Genomic DNA, 23,146 nt, shown 5'->3' with positions numbered 1-23,146 from the left:
TGCTTCTATGGCTACTGAATTATATAGATTTTAAAAGGAAATAGTTATAAAAGTAAAACCTTCCAATACACAGTCTTCATGGAATTAGTCAGGGAGAAGAGTCTAACTTGTGGTACCTCCAAAAATCATCTGCCAAAAAAGAAATACAGTAGTTAAGACAGATATAAGAGAATGGTAGACTTTATTATCTACATTTTTTTTTTTTTTTGTGACAGGATCACAAATTTTAACTGGTGTGGTAGAATGAGAAAGAGCTGCTCTATCCTAGCAACGTTTAACAGTTAGGAAGGACTGAGGAACATAGGTGAAGATTGTCATTGACCTGAAAGGCCCTGTGGGCTTGCTCATAGGTGCTTGACAGGGAGACAGACCCTGGTGATGTGTTTCTGGAGCTGCAAGAGAGTGGCTGTGGGATGCTGTGGTTGTCTGCATCTTCTGGAGGTTGACCTCTGGTACTGTCCTGGCTTTCTCATCAGACTCCTCTACCACTTTTGCTGTGTAATGATGATGGTGGTGGTGATTGTGGTTAACATCTGGAGGCTGAGGGGCAACAAGTGCAGTTTTATTATAAGTGTTCTACCTCTGCTAAGTCAATAATCATTGGAGAGAGAACTGGAAAAAAGTGTTCAACTGAGGGAATCTACCATGAGTTTAAGTTGCTTTTGTATCTGTTTGCACTGTGTGCAAGATAACTTTTCAGTAGCAATCTTTGTGTTGCTTATATGCTAAAAGTCTCAATGAGGAAAACTGTATTTAAGAATGGTTTTAATTAAGTATGTAAAGAAGTTTGAACTTCCTGAAATTGAGATGCTGCCCTAGACGGAGTCAAGTTATGTTTATAGCTTTTTTTTTTTAAGATCTCTGGTAGAGAGAACTTTGGAAATGCCTTTTAGGGGAAAAACTTTTTTTTTTCTTTTTCTTTAACCTATCAGACCAGGTCACTTAGTGAGAAAGAAGCAGACAAGTTTTCAGCACTGCAAACCTTCCTTTAGGTAAAAATGGCAAGTTATTTGAAGTCTCTCTTCTTAAAAGTATTTGTGCCACGTGTGAAGTCCAGTGCTTTGAAAGTCATCAGAATGTGAAATAATAAACTTAAATGTAAAACTACTGTTAAGAAACAAAATATCTTCAGTAGCCCTTAAATGTGTTATGGAAGTGTCAAAGAATATTCCCTAATATTATGTTGCTGTGCCTTACATTTCCAGGTACACTGCAATCATTAAATCCTGAGAATTAGCTCCAAATACATCAAAATTAGGAACTTCTTTGCACAACTTTCATGTTCAACTCTTCTTGCAAGTTGGTAATTACAGTATTTAACCTTACTCTCCATTTATTAGCAAATGCTATTTAATTATCAATTACAGAAATACTAAAGCAGATCAGGCAGTTATTTCAACAAACAGCTTGAAACATTATTTTCTAAATTCCACAAATAAAAAAAACAACTAAATAATCACCCTGAACAGATTTTCATAGGGACCTCAGTCAATCTTTATAAAGGATAATTATACTGATGTTTTAACGTGGGGCAAAGGAAATGATAAAATTAGGGCATAAGAGACACTATTCCTATTTTGTGAACATAGTAGAATAATTGGTAAGGGATTTTTATTGCTGTTTTATTATTCAGAGGGTTTTTTTAACTTCACATGATGGGAACTTTTTTCCAAGGTCTTAAGTTGTGTGTTTAGTGGCATGAAGCTGGGCAGAGTGGGTAAGAAACTTCATTCAATAAGGCTTACTGATGTATTAATAGTACATTTTTGAAGTTGTGGATATTTGTGTGTATTTTAACTCTGCAGCTTTTGTCACCTCCCCCCTCACTAACTCTCTCTCACTGTTCCTTCTGTCTAGTAGATGAAGAATGTCCATTTAAATGCTGCCAGCACTTTACCAGTTACTACATAAAGTAAGGACTGTGAACTGTTGGCTGGGGTAGGTCCACTGGGGCACTGGGGTGAAATACTGGTTTATGGGCCTTTTCTGGTGTACACAGAGTCAGCCCATGAATCACATGGGCTAAACTGTCTACAACAAAGTAAGCTACCCCATATCATCTACATAATGTTCTATAGTAGATGTAAAAGTACATTTGGCATTTCATCCTTTCTTCTTTCATGCATCTGTAAATAACAGGGTAAAACATTTTATTTCAGTTTTGTGCTGCCTTAATTTGACTGTTTCTATTAAGTAAAACTCCAGAATTAAACTGACAATACTGCAAATGTCTTATAGGCCTGAACTTCTTTTCCAGCATTGCTGTAATGTTTGTGTTCTGTACAGTGTCATAATTTCATGAGATCTAAACATTGGGTTACAGCGGTAAGGGCAAGCATCTCTACAGTTAGTACAGAATTGGCATTTTGAAACAAAGCAACAGAGATTCATTACATTTTGCTACATTTATTTGGCAGTTTTAATTTTTTCAAACAAAATTGTTTGTTTGTTTAACACTTAGGAAATTATTTTCAAAGGAGTGGTTCCATGCAAAATACAGGCATGAATTCAAAGTTTTGTTTTGGATTTTTTTTTTCAGGATTTGTTTGACAGAATATCATCCAATGCTCGATCTAAACCAGCAAGCTTCACTTAGCTTCAGCCCCAAATTACATTGTTCGACCCCAGTAGAAGTTTCCTCCATTTCAACAAATCGAGCCCAAGTTTGTGTGACAGTGGATAGATGAGGTGAGCTGATGAGGGTCTGGGCGGCACTGCAATCAGAGTGGCAGGTGAGGCAGCTCTCAGTGAATAGCTTTGAAGGACTAAATGTGAGCATTTAGAAACTGAGGAATTGACATAGCGGATTACAGACAAAGTTCATCATGAAAGTATCTCAAATTTGCCAGTAGCTATCAGAAAACACATTAGAGAAAGGTGTGTGAAAATCTTAGTAACAATCAAACCTAAGCTGAGTGATTATCAATTAAGTCTAGATCTCTTTTACAAACTGTGCTTCCTAAAGTTTTCTTTTGGAAGGCAGTTTATCCTGGTATAATTGAATTGCACACACATCATCAGGCTGGTATGAGTTTTCTTTTTCTCTTCACCCAGCTCTGAATGCAGCTAGACAATGCATTCCCTGTGAACTATGACTTATCAGACAGTAAATACTGAAACTAAGGTGAGGAGCAAGGACTATTTTTATTGTAATCAAACAGATTAATTGAGTTTGGGACATTTGTTTTGGGTTAGGTATAGTAGTAGGATAAAATTGTAGAGAAAGCTGAACCTGCCTGTACTAAAATTTACTCTTAATTTGGATGCTCTTACAAGGACTAGATAGCTGCAAAGGACTCACATGTTAGAAATAAATGTAATTCATTTCAATTGATCTTTTAAGTTTTTAAAATTATATTTGTCCACTTTCTGCACTGTTTTTGCCACTGTAAAGATCACAGGGTTGATTTTGATTACATTTTGGTAATCTGTTAAATGAGACTGGGTCACTTCGCACCATGCAACATTTCACTGCTAAACCTTAATGCCATCTTTTTATCTATCACTGCATGGATGTCAGAGGACATAACATTAATGTAAGACAGGCATCTCAAACATTTCAAAAATGGCCTTTAAAAACCCCTCAAAAAAGAAACCTAAGAATTAAAAATTGACGCTAGAGTAGTGAATTTAGTCACCTTTCTCAAATGTTGAATGGCTTTTCATTTATGTATCTCATCTGTTACAAGACCTATTCTTTGTCAGGCAAGGCTATTAAAAAAGCATAGGTGGCTTCCCCAGATTGAATATATTGTTTTTCTGTTGGGGTAGAGGGATGGAGAGATTTCCATGGAAAAAGAGGTCAAGAACTGAAAACACCAGAATAAGGCTGGTATCTTTGCAGTTCACTATTAAAAAAATGGGAAGCCTGAGATTTTGTGCTTTTTTGTGATTTTTTGTGTGCCTCACTTCTGTGCTTTGAAAATTAGTCTATACTTTCTAGCTGTATAGGATGTCAGGTACGTTAAATCAAGATCTTAGAAAATGTTTTTAAAAAGTGCATACTATAAATTAATTATGGGTCCTTTGCCTCCATCTTTTTTTTTTTAAATATACTGCACACATCAAATGTAGTATTCTAAAATCATGTGGCAATATATACAGATATGGAAGCCTATGTGTACACTTATGTTTTTTATATGTCTACATATTTGTTTAGAGATATCAGAATGTTGGGTTAGATACAGCTTTTTGTAGTAACATGCCTTCATACTTATTTTTATATATGGTAGAAGATATATAATACTTACTGCTAAGACATGTGAGGTTGATGCTTTTTTTTTTGCATTCTCTGATACTTACGGGAAGGAGAACTCTACTTAAACCTCTGAATGTTAGAAATTTCAATGTCTAATCTTTCATTGGACTAATTATGCTATTAGATTAAAGCGTAAGAGAGAGTGATGACTATGGCAATATGCAGGACTTATTCAGGAGCTGAAATAGTTAATAAATAGTCTGGATGATGTGGTGGGAGGATGTATTCATGTTTCAACTCTGAATATTCATGTCCAAAACTGGATTAAGCTACTAGTGAAACCTGGTATCTAATTTACATGTAGTAACTTCAGAAAACAAGAGTGAAAGACACTTCTAAGATCATCAGTAAAGTCATCTGTTATTGCAGATACCATGTCATATAATCTCCTAAATTTGTTGAGTTCCGTAAATTTATGGAGCTCCATGCTTAGCATTGATATCTTCACAAAGCTGATATTTTATTCAGCAAAAATCAGTGTTAATAAGTTCACCTATATTAGCATAGTACAATTTTAGAAATTACTTGCTAGACATACTGGCCAGATAAACAGTTTGGTAGAGTTAATTCACTCCTAGTTTCTAAAATAAATGTGCAAAGAACTGTCAGCAGTCTCTTCCCTCCCCGCAGTTCTGCTGTCTTTTAAGTACAGAACAAATGCAGATCTGCCCTCAGTGTTGACATCCCCACTGGAATTAGGTGGTTTTATCAGACTCCTTGATTTCAATATAAAATGTTGGCTAAGGTAGGTGACTTTCCAGACACATTTAGTGAACTAATAGTGACCTTTACCACAACCAAATGATGCTGTTAAATTTCCTCAGCCTTTTCATCTCAATAGCTGTATTTTGGTTGTTTTGGTTATTAATGTGGGTTCTTTTTAATTCATGTATGTAAATGTTAAAATCTATCACAGTATGACAATACGTAGATTTGTGGCAGTCCCAAGAGAGCCTTGGTTCCATAAACCAGTAGCTTTATTATGTAACGCTGCATAAATGCTGTATTTTCATCTGTGACAGATATAATCTTGAACCTGTATTTTTCATGTTACTTAACTGTTTCAGAACATCATGTGTGAGAGAACACATCAAAATGGAAATTGCTTCTACAGAGGCAGCAATAAATATTGGTTGGGTATATTGCATTGTTGGGCTCCATGTGTTTTAGGATGTTCTCAATTCTCTTGCTCTAATCAACACTGTAAATACATGCTGCATTTCCTGGTCATCCATTTATTGGATTAACAATTTGGACCTTGCAGTTTCTACCATACATTTTGATCCTTTACTGTATATAGTCATGGTTATTTAAGAGCATCCCCTAGTAAAAATTACTCTAAAATCTCCTGTCTTTTCCAGCTATTCAAAGAAAGGCAAACTCTGTGCATTATATGTGTGATTTATTAGTAATTATTCGAATATTAGCTTGCTAAAATAAAAAGATCTTTGCATTCATGAAATAGTCTGTATCCCTGTGACACACAGAACCTGTTTTGTTTTTTAAAAAAACATCCTATATAACCTTCAGCAGCTATTAAAATAGTTTATACTGCATTACTGAAAAAAATCAACATTTTCAGTGATAATATGAAGAAAAAAAAAAAAACCAAAGCCCCAGTATGATTCTGACAATTTTGTGCAGGAAATTTTAGACAAAGTTCTTGGCGTATTGCTTCTATTGAATATTCCCTTAAATGAATGATTTTGCTTAAGTCATTTCTTCTTTAAAGTCTTTATAAACATGTAGTTCATATCATTTTTTTTTATCTACTTTCTGCTTTATGCTGTTGAATGAGAATAGAATCAATCATAGTTCCCCACCTTGCCTTTCAAGTCAGCATACTACTGTGATGGTCATGTACCTTATTTAGTTTTAGGGATCTTTATTGTGTCAGTGATACCACTGTGGTTCCTGTGGAGCCTGAGTGCTCTTATGAATGACTTTCCAGCACCAACCATAGTATATACCAATTTTCTATTGTATACTTTCCTCTGTGAATCAATATAGATTTTAATTAACATCCTAACAAACTTATAGTTATGCTGAAAGGTCTCTCTCCCCTTGTATCTTGCCAGGAACTTGGTCTTCAGCAAGTTACTATCATACTATACATTGTCAAGAACAGACATAATTGAAATCCCTCTTCATTTATCCTGAGGCAAAGACATTCTTCTTTCTTTCCTCTTCAGTAGATATGCACAGAAGTTTGCTAACTGGGGTGGTGGAGCTGTGAGCCTACTATAAACATCAAAGATGACTTGATATAGAGATTCTTGGAAGAAGTTTCCACCATACTTGGAGTGTCATGACACCGTTTCATTCAACTGCTTTTCCACATTGCCTTACATTAATAACCTCTTTGCAGGTTTCTTGGCAGATGAGGAGAAAGGGAGGCCTTCAGTAGAAAGTTGGATGATGATTTTGAATGAAGGAGGATGAAGATGAACTGTTAGCCTTACAGTTTGTATGAGGTAGTCAGAACATAAAGACCCATGAAGTAGGGCAGTAGTTCTGTCTTCTTTTTACATCAGTTGTTCTGCTTAGCTATATTCACATGTAGCACCAATATTTCTGTCTCCACCCTGAGTATACATTGCGATTATTTTCTGTTGTTTTATCCCTTCTGTCATGTAGCTTTTGAAATCTCTTGTGCTAATAAGCATCTGATAGATCTCACCAGGAGTCTTGGCTTCATCTGTAGTCTTCCTTCATTCTAACAATTCAGCTTACAGTACATACTGTTCACAGGGTAGATCTCACATTTGCTGTTCAGCTGCCAGGCTCTTGAGTAATAAACACTGCATTTAAATTCTGAATCAGTGTAAAATATTATTTTAGGAATATTCTTCCGCTGACAGAAGACTGAGTCCAAGGCTACATCCTGGATGATGGCTGAAGAGTGTACAGCAGTTTGGGAAATGAGTTTGTCATTGGTCACTCGGTTTCATAGCATGCTTATAAAAAATGCACTTTATCTGACAGTTTCTTCTTGAAGTAGACGAGCTTTACAGTGCTCCATCTGGTTATTTTGTATGGGATTTAGATACCATTCCTTTTCAAGTTTCTTGTAACAGTACTGCTGAAAATACAAGTTAGCATACAACACAATTTCAAATTATATGCAACTAGCATAATAGTGAATTTTATTACCTAATCCAGTTAGACTTTGAGATGTTTTACACTGTTACTTAGGCTTGAGAAGTTGAATACAGTATTAATCAAAGCCACAAAGCCCATGTTCTCTGGCTGGATTGTGTTTTGATGTTCAGTTGTCTAAATTTGCATTATTGTTACTTGTCCAAGGTTCCTTTAGGAAAAAAAGTACACTTGATGCCTCTTATTGTCATCCTTTCTGGAATGGAAATAGAGTGCCCTATTCCTCCAATGTTAAGGTACCCAGCAAACTTAGGATGATCACTTGCATCCGTTCAGGCTTTTAAATAATGTTTCCCACTCTGAACACACAGATAACATTATATGCAGTAGAAATGGGAAGAAACCTCAAATGTTATTAATATGATGTGTACATTATCTATTAATTTCTTTATGTTGTCTGGTAGCACTTTAAAAATGACCACCACTTGCCTGCATTGATTAAAGAAAGTAGTGATACTGCTGTGTTATAACATGGATTGGAATCTAGCTAGGCACCTTTTTCAGTATCTGCATTATTATTGTCTATTAAATCGATTAAACTTGAGGATAACATTTTTTGATCACTCCATTACTTAGACCAACTTATACTTTTGCTTAATAAGTTTTCCTTTATCAGATATTACTCTCAGCTGTGCTGTATCTAGTACAAACATTGCATACACACCATCACCGTCTTAGATGTCACTTTATTAGAAACTGCCATCTCAACAAAATGAGAATATTAATCTAAAAAAGTGTATTTTTTTTTCCAAGCAACATAAACAAAACTATCCTACTTAGAGCTGCAGTGTCAATATTTTGTATTGCCTATGTTGATTATTCATTGTGGTTTTTGGCATGTGGGACAAGTCTGAAGATTCCATTTCTGGCCTTTCATTTTAGGCTGGTTCAGGGTATTTCCAGCCCTTATCTATTTTTTCAACCATTGAATAATTTTAATATATACTTCTATATACATTCAAAATATCTTAGAAAAGTCTGAGTATTTAAATGTACTCCCATGCTGCACTGAAAATTCATTCCTGTATGATTTAGAGTGTAAGTACTCCAGTAAGTTTGTTTCATTCTGGACAAAATCCTTAGCAATTAGTGTTTGTCCAGTGTTCTAGTGAGTGTCTACAACTGCAGAGTTTTTCGAGCTTTGACGTCAGCCTGCAGGTTTCTGAAAAAGGAAAAAAAATACCCAACGATATCTACCTGGGAAGGAGGGAAAGGAGGGAAATTTTAATGAGCAATTTTAGCAAAGGACAGAGATAGCTTAAGATCCATTTCAGTCAGTTCTGGGTTTCTTAATAGCTAGATGTCTTGAAATTTATTAAATGAGTAATTTCTAGCTTTATCAGTGCTTTAAATGTTTGTATATTTAAATGATACCATTGTAAGTTCATTATGCCAATAATATTCTCAGTCACATATAGAAAAGACAAAGGGTTTCTTAGGCAAATCCCAACAGAGAGATGAAACATTGATTGACTTCTTGAAGATTTTCATTAGAAACACTTTGTTGAGGTGTAAATCAGGAACTGGTAAAAGTTGTTTACCTGTGTTCCTCATTCCAAAGTTCATTCCAAAGCATCATTATATCTTTTGTCTGATAGAGCTGGTTAATGATGACCTCGCCATTAAATCAACTTTTCAGTTAATATCTTTCTTAGATTTTTTTCTTCTACTCTCTGGAATGTAAGTGTTTGCTTAGCTTTAGTCTTCAAAAATTCTGATTCTTGCTTAGAACTTTCTGGCCATGCTGTCTTTCTTTTCATTCCACTCCAGTTCAAAATTATATTACCTAAGTCAAGTCATCAAGTTGTCTGGTTGAAGAAAGTGTCAAGAGAAATTTTCTTTTACAAAGGTGTTCACTGCTTCCGTGAGTAATTCTTCTTTGCATTACTGTCACTTCTTTGTCCCTACCGTACAGGCTCTGTGGGTTCTTGTTGATTGTCTGCAAAATGATGCAATATTTTTTTTTTACCTTTATTTTTTCTTTTATTTTTACCTGTATATTTCCACATGATAGTTATCAAAGCAAGTACAACTCCAAGAGGCTTTTTTGTTGAATTCCTTCTTGAAATCTGTACACTGTTTTCGCCAATGCTGCTTTTAACGTTTCTTATGATATTTTTAATTCTTTCTAATCTTGAAACACTATTGGCTTCATTATGTATCCGTTCTTTCCGTCAGAAAATTCTTGCCTTCAATAATGTCTACTAAACTGCATGGCTGCCTCTTTCAATCTGAGATCAATTCTAAATGCACTTCTCTCTCATTTTGGTTTGAACAATTATGTCATTTTAGTTTTTTTCATCACACTAGTGTAGAGAACAGCATTTTTCAAATTCTGGAATACCTTCATAACCACCTTCAACTAAATTTATTGAAAACTGATAGGTATTTCCTGTGCTTCAGAGACAGTTTCATGTAAAGCAGCTGCCTACCTTTTTCTTTTGCTGGCACCTTTGTCCTACAGATACAGAATTTCAATGTCTTACTCCCTAGTCTGGGAAGTAAAAGTTGGTTAGGCAGCATATTTGTTCTATTTATTTTTGGAGGGCATTTTACATACCTTTCTCTCACTCCTCTGTCACAAAATGTGCAGTGAAACTTCATCACCTGACATGCACATGAGAGTTACACTATATTTTGTATCTTTCTCCAAAATGAGAGCTCTTCAGGACTCCTGCAGATAACCCTTTTGGAGAGACATATTAAAGACACAAGGAAAGACAGCAAAATGCTGTCCGTGAATGCCATGGTATCACCATTTGACTGTAGTCTTATCACCTCTTGTAAGCCTATTATTATTGTCTCAGTAGCCCAGTGACAACCTTGGAATGGGAGGGAAAACTTTCATGAGTTTCTCTAATAGTAGCATGCCACAGTAACAGTAAAAGTTATTTAGCTGGCTTAGCTTCACCCAAAGGTCTTTCCTTTAATTAGATTATCCAACTATAACTGTTTCTGCAGACTGTAAGCCAGAATTATCCAGGAAAAGTGTGGGCATGAAGAATACCTGTGTGTAGGTCCAAGTCTCTTGAATATTATTCTGTACAATCCATCTGTTACTTGGTATGTTCCCAACACTAGCACCTGTGTGTCTACGTATAAGATCTTTCTTCAGCTGATCTGGAAACAATGCATTAAAGTGGATCCTGAGTACTGAGGTTATGTTGCCAATACTTTATTAATCAAAATCACTTCATTTATAGAAAAAAACATGTGCAAAATTTCAAATAAATTACTGATTATAATACTAGAGAATCCTTCTTTTATATTTTTTTTATTTATTTTATTGTTTCAGTTAGAAATCCTGAAGTGTGCATGAGAGATTTAATACAAGTCATTTCACAGATGGTTTTTAGCAGATTGTTCTCAAAAGATTTCCCCTCTACCCTAATTGCTGTTCTTCCAACAACCATTTTCCGTGTGGACCTGAAGTGAATTGGGAAGCTTTGCATGGTGTACAAATGGCCCCAATCCTCTTGGCCCAGCAGTGAGAGTTGTTTGGAATGGGACATCCATCACAAATAAATAGCAGGAAAAAGGATTATATATCAAGGTTGCCTATGTGAGTCTATCCTCCAAATCTACTTTACTGCAAACAGGCTGAGATTTTTTTTTTTTTAACTCATAGTTATGGCCTTAGGATTACTTTATATTTATTGCAAATATGTAAGTGAATAGGAAAATTAAGTATAGAGGTTTCCCAAAGAAGATACCAATGTCTAATGCTTTAGAAATGTTATGCTGCAGTGGAGGGACATATTATAATGGAAGGACAGTAGCTTAATCTCACAATGCAGAAGTTGTAGTAGTTGATTCTTGTAACCTTTGAAAATCGAGAGAGGAGACTGTTGAACAGAGTAAGTCTAGGTAGCTCTCTAGTATAATTCTAAGATATTACAAAATTTTAAAATACTGTTTTTAGGAAGAATACTTTTATTTCTCAGGTAAATAGAAAGGCAGAAAGAAAACCTAAAATATCACACAAATCCATGATGACCTTGATAATTAGCATTTATTCTTCCAAGTGCCAAGGTAGCCAGCTCTAAAATGAGTCCCACAAAGGCAGACTCTTCACAGGGCTTTAGTTCTTGAGTTTTCTCTCTTGTACTGATTGCTTCAAATGATATGAGAAATTGGAAATATTTTTTATTTTGTATCCAGACATTTTCTCTATTTTAGAAAGAATAGAAATGGTAACCAAATATTTACCAGGACAGTTACAAAAATAAAATTATTAATACAGTTTTTTGGGAGGCAATGGGGATTAAGGAGACAAACATTCCTCTTCATGAAATAAATTAAACTTGAGATTGTGATATGTATCATTTATGGGAATACATATTGACCAAAACATCTTATAAATTATGGTGAAATAAGAAGAAATTTGTGGCTGTTATTTTCCTTCACCAAAATACTACCAATGGAGAAGACAAACATAACTGCTCTCCTTTCTCAAACTTTATGTCTAATATGCCTTTCTCTTGGTGTCATTTTTAGACGGCTTTTGGTGGTGCCCTTTTTTAGGAGTTCTGGATCTGACCTCACTCTTCAATATAAATATTTAAGAAAAAAACAGCCCACGTTTAAAGAAAAAATTCTCATATAGACTATAGAGAAGACGCATTTAATATTAAATGCCAGAGCTGTAGAGTTTAAGCATTTTTGTCCATACTAGAATGAAAGTGCGTTAGTTGAAATCTTTAAAGAGCTTGATTTAAAAATGCAGCTTTTTTCGTTTTCTTGCAAAAGTCCAGTTTCCTCTGTGGACCAAGTTAGAACCATCTAGGAAAGTCCTACCCTCAACCATTATTTATTTGTCTCGATTGGAAGTTGAATAAAAGTACCATAGTTGAAGTAAAGGAAATTTTAACCTGAGGTGTTTTGCTTTGTACTAAAGCAGACCAAAAATTGGTACCTGTCTCAGATGGGAAAGCTACATACAGGGACTGTACTGTGGTAAGTTTTCAAAAGAGCTGTATATGCAGCTCTGCTCACGTCCCTCACTTTAGATGAGCTCTTAGTAAAACCATTTATTTTTTCCAAAGTGAGAATGCAAGAGGAGTTCGTCATTTATAAAGATTAGTTATTGTGGTGTTACTGATGCAAAGTTATCACAAATCACAGATGGGGAGCTATGCTACTAGTAGTTCACTATTAACATACACAATATATGTAAACATTGATGTGTCCACCAGGGCTCTACTCAGCTTAGTTATTGCATCATATCTAGCACATAAGAATAAATTTTATTTCACAGTCATGACTTTTCACTATATTTTTTGTTCATTATTGTTTAATCAGAACAGAACAGAGAAAATTAACAGCAATGGCTTATATACAGACACATGCCTAATGTAATGTGTATGTATCTGTATACACATACATAAATATACACTTATGTAAATATATAAGCATAAAAAATATAACTAGAAAGCACAAAGTCTGCAAATTCCAATGCATTACTGATTTTAATAAAACTTTTCTAGTGATAAAACCAAATTCTACTATCTACATTCAGTCTTACTAGTCCTACTCCTTCCCCATGAATTTAGTTCTGAATGCTATTTCTTGGCTTTAAAATTGAAGAATTTTATTAGTTGCTAAAGCTATTCAGCAATAAGGTATTTCAAAAAGAAACATAAATTGTAAAATTCAGCTGGGACACTTACTGAACTGTTGGTATTGTTTTGTCAAAAACTGATTTAAAATGAGCTAGAAAATTGCCGAACCATCAAAGTATGGGATGTGAGAAAGTTAATATATTAAAGAAACACTGTCATGAGAAGAAGAAGTGCCATTTAAAAGATGATATTTTAAGAAATTCACTTATATAGAGAATAGGGCAAAATCATAATCTTTTATGAGCCCAATAAAGACTGCCTGGCTACTGCCACTTGATACAATACCTTTCTTATTGAACTCAGAACAAAATCTACTACAGAGGGCTTTCTTTGTGCAGTGTAGGTTTAGTTGGCTTTTTAACTTAAAATGGAAGAATGATGATGCTGTGATGAGCGTGATTTGGATTGGCCAGGCTGGTGCACAATACCCTATACCAGCATGTGCACGCAGTATTATACACAGAAGCAGGGGTGGTGGCCCTGCAGTCAGGATGCTTTGGTTTGACGTGCTGCTATTGCACTGGCTCTACTGTCAATCTGTATGTCTTGGTAGTGGACTTATAGCAATGCCTGTTTTAAAGACAGAACTAAGCTTTTCTCTCTTCAGCAGGACTTAGGGATATTATTTTTGCTTTAGAGACAGACTGTGCAAGTAACTGAACAGAAAGTAAATCCTTCTTACTTTCTTTGATGTGCCATCTTGTGTTTGGCCCAATGTATAGGATGTGCATGTGGCGTTTTTGAAGGTTAAAAACCAAGATGTCATTTTACTTTAGCACATTTGTTAACTTCATTTTAGTAATTAACTCAGGCATATTGAGTACAGACAAAAAATAAGAATTATTAGTATTTGCACTTAGCTCTATAGTTGTGTAGCTGCTGGTTCCTCTGAGAACTACCTGGTGATACTAAGACGACGTAAAACATTTGCATTTCCTAGTCCTCTTACCTCTTCCGTTCTACTCCAGTCTATTCTTACGTGTCCTTTTTTTTGTGGTATGTAAGTCACCACAAGGACATGGGCTGTTTAATTTCAGGTAACCTACTGACCTGTTAAAAAAAAGTTCAAATGCAAGAAATACTGCTCTTGGTTTTATAAGGATACCTGTCCTTAAAGGAAAACCACATTGAAAATACTTCCACCTGGAATTGTAATCTAAAATTATTTCAAACACCACCTAGGATTATTGCATCTGAAGCATGATGATGAGGCATTTTGAAGTTGGTTGGCTTTGCTTATTTGATAATATTTTAGAGAAAATCCAGGTCCAGTCAAAGTTGATGACAAAATTCCCATTGCCTTCAGTCGACTCTTGAGTTTAGTTTCTATTAAACAATGGTTCTCAGTGTTCTGTGACTGCTCAGTGGTGCTTCCTTTTCTGTGTACAGCCATGGTTGCTCTGGCTTTCCACTTCTCATGGAGTTAGCATCCAAATTCCATGCAGCACAGAAGGGCATTTGCTGGAAACACGTGTACTCTGAGTCTGAACTGGCCTTAGAGAAGTTCATGCAGAGCTTGGAGGAGTGGAAAGACCAGAAGAGTGTGCTCTACACATCTGCAGTACTGAAAGAGCATCTCTCAAACTATTAAAGCTGAAGTTATTACACTTCAAAATATATTGCTTACATTTTTATTTGAATTTTACCTGTCCCATCATCTTCAGCAAGCATTAACTATCCTGAAAAACTTGCAGCTTTTTCTCATTTATGATATAGTGGCTGTAGTTAGAAATTAAATTCTGTTCCTAAAGCACAGGCTTCCCATGAAGACAACTTTCATTTCCTTATAAAGATCCTCATTGCTGCTCTAACACTTTTTAAAACATACTCCCTATGAGTCATTTAAGAATCAGCAAAGGATTCAGATTTGTTTCCTTCTCTGGGACCCTGAGTCTAACTTTCACCTCTCTCTGCATCCTGTCCTTTTCTCCCTACTGCTTGGAGCAGGATGTCTGAAATCAGTTGTCTTTTTACTATGTCTTCTCACTTGCCCAGCTCCTTTCCACCCAAGTACCTTCCACAGCAGCAGAAAGATTCTGTAGTGAAGGTGAGTTCAGCTGTTTTGGCAACTTGCTGCTTTAGCAGCTGAGACTCTCTCCTTTGGGACAGACAAAGCAGTTGTAATGCTGCTCATTGAAATACATTCACTGTGGTAAATGTAGGAAAATGAGACAATGGGAATGTGATGTAAGTAACTTGGAAAACTGCAATTATAGTTAATGCTTCAAGTGCTTTTTCCTTAAACATTTGACCAAAATAACACTGCTAATTTCTTTTAGCTCAAGGTGAAATTTAGAGTCTGATTGTTCTAATTGGCAGAAAAGTGATGGCTGCCAAAACTACACAGGTTTACCTCCCCCTTAATTCTGATGACATCACTGAAGTTGCACAAGATAGTAGTTGTTAGTTACCTCTGGGCTTTATCTTCTTTCTGCAAACATCCATCTCTATCTAAAAGCTCAGAATTTAAGATCCTTCAAGTTAATGCTGTGAAGCAGACAAGATGAAAAAAATCCATTAGCTCATTTTTTCAGCTCTGCTGTGTCATGTGAATTTGGGGATAGTGGCTTAACTGATCTTTACAAATTAAAATCACGGCTGAAACAACCACTTGCAAATAGCAGTTATGGCTAAAGGAAAAGAAATCTGTGAATTTTATATGGACCATTTAAGTATCATAGCCCTTAGAAAGAACGTATGTAGTATTTGGAGAAAGTAGTTCAGCTCTACCACTAAACATCTTCAGGCTCAGATAATTATCAGGATTGTATACGGACATGAGACTGGACTAGTCTAATCTAAAATCCATTAGGCAGATCTAGCATGAAATCATTAAAATCTACCTGGTCCATAGACTGATGTTATGCATGAATGTCAGAGCAGTGTGGGAGAACCTCTCACTGCCATGAAGATATTTATCACTGTAATAGAAAACAAACCGAAGGCCTTCATGTAACAGAATCACAGGATCATTATGGTTAGAAAAGACCTTAAAGATCATCTAGTCCAACCACTAACCTCACAATGCCAGGCCCATCAGTAAAGTACACCATGTCCTTCAGCACCTCATCTTTGCATCTTTTGACCGTCTCTAGGAAGGGTGACTCCACCACCTCCCTGGGCAGCCCATTCCAATGCTCAATAACGCTCTCAATATACAGTAGAGACAAATGCTGTTGGAAGCAGCAAGAGCAAGGGAAATGGCTTTTTTTCCCCTTTTTCCCTCCCAAAAATATACCAAACTCTTTCCCAAGAATTTTATTATGTCTCCTTTCACTGAAATATTTGCAGTCTTAAGTTTGCAAAATTCTTCTGTTTCAAGTAGTATTTTCTTAAGAAATGGCATAGGCTGCACATGGCCTGTTTTATCCCTTTGTCAAGCACAAAGCTCTAAAGATACTTGCACTTGTCATACCCTCAGGAAGTTCTCTGATGACACCAAACTGGGAGGACTGAGTGACTCCCCAGAAGACTGTGCTGCCATTTAGCGGGATCTCGACCAGCTTGAGAATTGGGCAGAGAGGAACCTCATGAGGTTCAACAAGGGCAAATGCAGAGTTCTGCACCTTGGGAGGATCAACCCCATGCACCAGTACTGGCTGGGGATTGACCTGCTGGAGAACATCTCTGCAGAGAGAGCTGGGAGTCCTGGTTGGTAATAAACTAAACATCAGCCAGCAATGTGCCCTCATGACCAAGAATCCTGGGATGCATCAAGAAGAGTGTGGCCAACAGGTCAAGGGAGGTTCTGCTCCCCCTCTGCTCTGCCCTGCTGAGGCCTCATCTGGAGTCTTGTGTCCAGTTCTGAGCTCTCCAGCTCAAGGACAGGGAACTTCTAGAGAGAGTCCAGTGCAGGTCCACCAAGAGCATCTTTCTTATGAGGAAAGGCTGCACGATCTGGGATTGTTCAGCCTGGAGAAGAGGAGACTGAGGGGGGATCTCATTAATACTCACAAGTACCTAAAGGGTGGATGTCAAGAAGATAGGGCAACACTTTCTTCTGTAGTGTCTAGTGATAGGACTCAGGGTAAAGGACTAAAGCTGGAACAGAAAAAGTTCCACTTAAGGAAAAAATTCTTTGCTGTAAGGATGAGGGAGCCCTGGCACAGGCTGCCCAGGGAGGGTGTGGAGTCTCCTTCTCTGCAGGTTTTCAAAACCCACCCAGATGCATTCCTGTATCACCTGATCTAGATTGACCTACTTTAGCACAGGGATTGGACTAGATAGTCTTTAGACGTCCCTTCCAACCCCTACCATTCTATGATTCTATGATCTATGGTGCTTTATTTCTACATCTCTTCCTGAGTATGCATTTTAAAAAGGAGTGAACTTTTAGAAAGAAACAACTCTTCTGATGTTAGAAAGGGTGTAAAAATACTTGGAGAGTGTTTGTGAGCAGAAAAGAACCCAAACAAATGAACAAAATATCACAAAAAATAAATACCCCACTACATACACACACACACACACACACACACACGCACACTCTCTCTCTCTCTGTTAGGACAAGTTTTCACAGTATCTCATAAACAATCCCCTGACTCAAAATGCATTCTAGTGCAAACTGTTTAATTATGTGTGTAAGCAGCAGGATTGCAAGATCTAAGAAAATATTAAATAGTCTTTCAAAAAGTAGCATGGAGTTTGAGCCAGGCAGCTTCTCAGTGTTAGTATATTGTATAGTTAAATTCAATGCAGTGGTACTGGTTAGTGACATTGGTGACACTCGCTGGGGTTATGGGCTGCTGCCTGCAGGCAAAGGGACAGAAGTAATGGCAAGAGTGTGTACCTTCTGTCAATTAGAGCCTAGCTGTATTTTTCAAATGTTTGTAAAGACAGGATTTTTGCTACGAGTTTGGTCACTGTGAGCTTTAAAATCTCTTAAAATCGATGAATCCAGAGTTAGTAATTTTCTTGTTGACATTATTTCCTTCATGCCATTAGAAATATTGCAGCATGGACAGCTAAAGTGAAGAAGATTTTGGTGATTGTTTATGCCACCCATGTTTCTTCACGCATTGCCCAGTTTTGATATGATGTCTCTTTAGTAAGATTGAGATGTAATGAGTCCTTATTTGTATGTGCATATGTACTTTTAATGTTAATAAACATCAAAGTCTCAACATCGTTTTCCCTTTTAGGTCCCATCTGAAATCTGTATGGCTTATGCATCTGCTAAGGAATGGTATTTGCTGTGAACTATTTTAGCTCAATGAACATGTGAGGTAATACGGCTCAGTCCTCTTTCATTTCAGTTTTGTTGTCTTGCTTATGCTCTGGGTGAAGAGAAGACATGTGGACAATGACACTGACTTAACTTGTTAAGCCAAGGTAATTTGATTGTGTGGCTGAGTCTTATCAAGGCCAATCAGTGCAATAGTTTTGGAGAGAAGATCTATCAAAGGACAGACATCCCTGAAGTAACTTTCCAGTATCTGACTGCTTTTTTTTTTTGCTTTTCTTTGATCTCATTTTTGTACATTTTAAGATTTGCATGGTAATTACAGAATGCATTCCTAGATCAGACATCTATCTTTTTGGAGAAAAAGAAGGAAGAGGGTAGAAGATGCCTCTCCTTTCCTTTCTTTAGGCTCCTGTTTTCTGTGTCAGTCTCCAACATTCTTTGCCTCTCTTGGGTGTTTTTGTCACCCTATACAGAACCCACTGCTGGTGCTATCACACGCCACACAGCAGAAAGGGCTCATTTTATTCCTGTTTAGCAATGTAGATTCACACCCTACAAGACTTCTAGTTGAAATCCGGCCATGGAGAGCTGGCCTTCTCAGTTGAGGTGGCGGGGAAGGCTAACAGTTTCCTTGGCTGGAAGGCATCAAATTGGATAAACAGAAAACAGGGTCCTGGAGAGTGGGAAAGCTCTTGATGGTGATTAGTTGTCATCCTGCTTGTCAGAACAAATGAAGAAGAGGAGCACAATGTTTGCACTGTTTGAACAAGCCTCAGAGAGCAAATTAGATGGTAAATGTGATCATAATTTGCCTGCCTTTCTTGAAACTCCCATGGTACTATTAGTGGTTTTCTTTTTTCAGGTAAAAAAGCTTTAACAAATATATACTTCTGTGGAAACTGAAGTGCAGTGAGGTTGTTTACAGACATAATATGCAAAGATTGCTGTGGTTTAAGCAATAGTGCAAATTGAATATGCATACAAGGTGTGTAACACCATTGGAAAAGATAACATCTCTCAGTATTCCAGTTGGTGCAGAAACAAAGATATAGATAGCTATCTGTACAAGTATAGATAGGTATGCATATTTAAAATAAACTTGTGATTGAGTTTTATATTGTGTTTGGTTGAGTGCTGTTGATAAGCCTATTATGGTATTTTTTGGAAAAGTATCTGGAATATAAATTCTTCTGTCCTATTATCCTGTGATAATGTGCAGTGGCAGGCTGTGCCCCTTGCTGAACTGCTAGCACACCTAAGGTGACCATAACTGTTACTAAATTAAATCTGCACTGCTGTGTTTTGAGCATATAGAAATGTGGAGTAACCTGTAGCATTTAGATATTGAGTTTGGGGTGGAGATGGAGAATTGCAGCTTACAGTTTATTTTACACATTAAAGTATTTCACACATAGCAGAAATCGTTAGTGTAAACAAGTATCAATTAAGAGAATAAGTATAAGCATTGTTGGAGAATGAGGTAAAAGCTGTGATGTGAAAGGCTCTCTTGGGCAAAGACAGATGACTGACAATGAAAAGATTTAAAGTATTTTTATTGCCTTGCAAGGAAATCTGAAGCTGTAGAAACTAATAAAAATTGACTAAGCTTAATTAGAGACCTGTAGGAAGCAAAAAACACATGTTTAAAAACTGAGCGCATGGACTGTCATATCTCTAATTTGCAGTTACTCAGGTAGACTGAAGAACATCAGACTGCAAAGTCAAAAATTTCCTCAATGGACTGTAAAAATAAATAAAATAAAATAGTAACAATAATTGTGGATTCACTATATCACTATGACATTAATAGTAAGGTCAGGACAATGTAAAGAGGAGCACATTTATTTTATCTCTTTAAAAAATCATTTCAGTATACAAGCAAGCTCAGACTGGTCTTGCTGCTGTCTTATCAAATCGCATTTGCCTAGGAATCTCTTGTCTTATCTTTTGTCTGTCTTGGTAGGGACCCACTGGTAAAGTACCATGTTGAAGGGCCAGGGCCAGAGTGTGAACATTACCCAACATGAAAAGAGAAATTATGTCCTAAAACAGAGAAGCACCGCTCTCTGGCTCTGGCTGGCTGTGGTTAACAGAGTTTTAGGAATTACAGTGGGTATAGACGTTTCCTTTAGAAATGTGCCTGTTCTGCGTCATCTCCAGTAAAGCTCTGTGATGGACATGGATACTCTCTATCGATCTGCTGAGCCTACTTCAGACTGAAACGTGTACTTTTTTTTTTTGTTCCCGTGTATTTTGGATAAGCTCAAAGCAGAGGAGCAGAATAAATGAAAAATGTTCTGTTTCAGTGAGTTGCCGAACAGTGCCAGATATTGTATTGTGCAAATACAAGCTGGTAAGTGTATACATTTAGTGGCTGATGCAATTTTTAGCAATATTTTAATATAGAGAAGTTTCAATGAATCAAATTATGCATATAATGCAACTGGCAACATACTAATGTATTCCATATTAGTAATGCATAATTATAAGCAATTACATTTCTTCTTTTAGTGACTACTTGAGGCTTTAAAATATTTATTTGGCAAGTTTGTGTCTCCTTTTTGTTATTTTTAAAGATACGAATACTTAGCAGGCTCATACACTAATGATTTTTAAGCTGTAATAGAAAGCACGTAGAATATTAACAGAGATGTGAAATAGATTAATTAAAATCGATGTTATTTCAATGAATACTAATTGAATTATTAATGCTTGGATCAGGGTTTTTCCCTGTTTTGTGATTATTCAGCTTGTTGGTTGCTGCATGCATTTCTGTTGATGAAAGCCATTTTTCCATCTTCCTTGGTTGTTTGATTTGGGTTTTTTTCATTAAAGGAAAATGTTTTCAATACCAAACAGGAGATAGTGACTTGCTCATAGCCAATCTGATTTTTTTAGTGCTGTTTCTGTTGTCTTTTTCAATCCTGAGTACAGTGGCACACAGGCTGTTGCAGAAGTAGCCTAAAGCTCTTCAAATGTGTTATGATGAAAAGCAAGATGAGCTGGTGTCAGAAGGGCCATAGTGTGAGTTTATAACTGCAGTTGAGGTGGGCTCTCAGAAACTGCTGGACCCTGATGGCCAACACTACCTCTGCAAGCCTCACTGCCACAGGGCTTGCCACTCTGCTAGCCCAACGCACTTGGATGGATGATGGACAAGAGCTGTGGAGAACCTGCTTCGTAGCTCTGGGCTGAGGAAAGTTGCTCACTTTTCCTTGCCCTGACTGCCATCCCTTCCCCCAGACTACTGGATCATTATTTTAGCTGAAATACATTAAAAATTCCTCTGTTTTGATGCCAACAATAATGTGATAAATTTGTTTTCCAGTTCTCAGGAGGGTTTGTTTTTGTAACTTAAAGAAATAAGCTCATGGTCCAAGGGAAAGGTTGTTATGCCATTGAATTTGGAGCGTAGGTTCGCCCAGCCCCCATAGTTTTAACAATGATATTATTAGATAAACAGTCTATTAAGAATATGTAATTCATATGTAAATCTTAATTATTTATTGCAAACAAAACAGTTTTGTGTGTGTGTTTGCACAGAGCAGAGGAAACAGCATCTCATGGGTTTTTTGGTCTGTTTTTAAGGAAGTCCAGCATGGTATCTGGCTTAGTTATTTCCACAACCATGGTGCAGGTAAAATGAACCATCTTTTCTGTCACCAATAATCAACAAATGTTGTCCAGAAAGCACAAAACAGTTTGAAAGGATTCCTGGAGTTGAGGAATATCAACAGAGCCTTGGCGAATGAGCAGTAACTTTTGGGTCTCCCTTGGAAGAGCTACAGTTGATACCATTGAAACCTTTGGGGAAAGTATCTATGGCATGAGCTTCCAGTGTGCTGCGAAGTACAAGAGCTGTTACAATACCTGCAACATATAAATAGGCAAGGACAACAAGTTAGTGTATTATAGATCTTCAGAGAATCCAATGCTTTGGAACATTTGTTTAAATATTATTCGTTGTATTCCAATACATCATCATGGATTCCCAGACACAACTGAGCTGTAATTCTGTTCTTTCCCAGATCTTTTCCCAGTCTTCTGTTTAAGCCAATACACATTTTGATAGTAATGTTCCTGTCTTTAGCAGTATCTGTCCTTCTATCAGCCAGGTGCAGTAGGGCTTTTTCCCCTCACTGTGAATCATCGAAACATATAATTTCAGTTATTTATTATGACTGCTACTTATAGAAACTGCATTAACCAGTAGTATGACTTGAATTCCTGTAATGTTTTCAGTAGCACAATTTGTTATAAAACGTGGCTTAAATTGGAAAACATTTGGGGCAGTTATCATGAAAATGAAATGGTTGTTGAAAGGCAGATCTCTTGTCATCACAGATTCTGAGTGGAGAAATTCTGAAACTAAGTAACTGTGTCATAGCACTTCCAGCTTTCCTAACAGTGGACACAGAATATCTTTGATGTATATTTATTCCTGATGAGACACTTAAAATACTCTGGACGCGTAAGGTTCTGCTGACTAGCAAGAAGGATTTAATGCTTCTTGAGAGAGTTCAGCACAGGTCCACAAAGATGGGTAAGCTCGAGTGGAGCATCTCCATTATGATGAAAGGCTGAGGGAGCTGGGGCTCTTTAGCTTGGAGGAGACTGAGAGGTGACCTCATTTATGTTTACAAATATGTAAAACGCGGATGTCAGGAGGATGGAACCAGACTTTTCTCAATCATATCCAATGACAGGACAAGGAGCAATGGGTACAAGCTGGAACATAAGAGGTTCCAAAGAAATGCAAGGAAGAATTTCTTCACTGTGAGGGTGATGGAGCACTAGAATAGGCTGCACAGATGGGTTTTTGAGTCTTCTCTGGAGACATTCAAAACCCACCTGGATGAGTTCCTGTGTGACCTACTTTAGGTGGTCCTGCTCTGGCAAGGAGGTTGGACTAGATGATCTTTC

This window comes from Colius striatus, chromosome 11 (assembly GCF_028858725.1).
Source record: "Colius striatus isolate bColStr4 chromosome 11, bColStr4.1.hap1, whole genome shotgun sequence".
NCBI classification, from domain to species: Eukaryota; Metazoa; Chordata; class Aves; order Coliiformes; family Coliidae; genus Colius; species Colius striatus.
The sequence above is the reverse complement of the archived record's forward strand: the minus strand, read 5'-3'. Positions refer to the sequence as shown.